The following is an 804-nucleotide window of genomic DNA, read 5'->3' on the forward strand; positions in this document are numbered from 1 at the left end:
TCCTGGATTTCCTTAGTCACTGAATGATTCTGAATTTGTTTTTTTATTTGCATAATTATGCCCCTCATCATTTGATACATTCATACCATTTTTTTTGCATATATTAGATGAGATAATATATGTAAAGTTAAAGGCTCCCAGACAGAAAGAAAGAAGCTTCTTTAAGACATTTGTGTAGGGAAGTGAATTACATCTCTTTTGAACATCCTGATTATTAAAATTTGTTTTTCATTTCCAAAGTTGTTCTTATCTCAGGCCTTCAGCATTGGAATGATAGCATTTCATTGTATTTATCTTTTTCTATTATTTTGTATGACTTTTTTATTCATTACATTGCTTTCCTCTCAGAATATTTATAAACCGAGCTACTGAAAAGTTCAGTATAAGTAATACATCTATAACAATTTATTTTTATACTGCACTGATAGGAAGATGTGACTCCCACTTCTTGTATGAAAGATGATTATTTAGTACCTCAAACTTCTTCCATATTAATTATGAATGTACTCAGCAAATGAAATAAAGGTAGAAGTAATTTTTAAAAGTTTTAATCTGGGAATAGGCCAGAGAATGGGAAGAAATGAAATGAAGTTGTGGTGTTTTAAACTGTAAGTTTTTCTGTGTTTTTATAAACATCTTTTCACCTGCATATACTACTTTGGCAAAAATAAAATGTAGAAATAATATGAAAAATGAAAAAAAAATTCTTTTCTATTTTAGAAAACTGCACTATTGATCAGGTTGCATAAACCCAGCACTTGAATTATTATGATATGAATCAGGCATTAATTATAGGACACTTGG

This window comes from Ovis aries, chromosome 4 (genome assembly GCF_016772045.2).
Source record: "Ovis aries strain OAR_USU_Benz2616 breed Rambouillet chromosome 4, ARS-UI_Ramb_v3.0, whole genome shotgun sequence".
Taxonomy (NCBI): domain Eukaryota; kingdom Metazoa; phylum Chordata; class Mammalia; order Artiodactyla; family Bovidae; genus Ovis; species Ovis aries.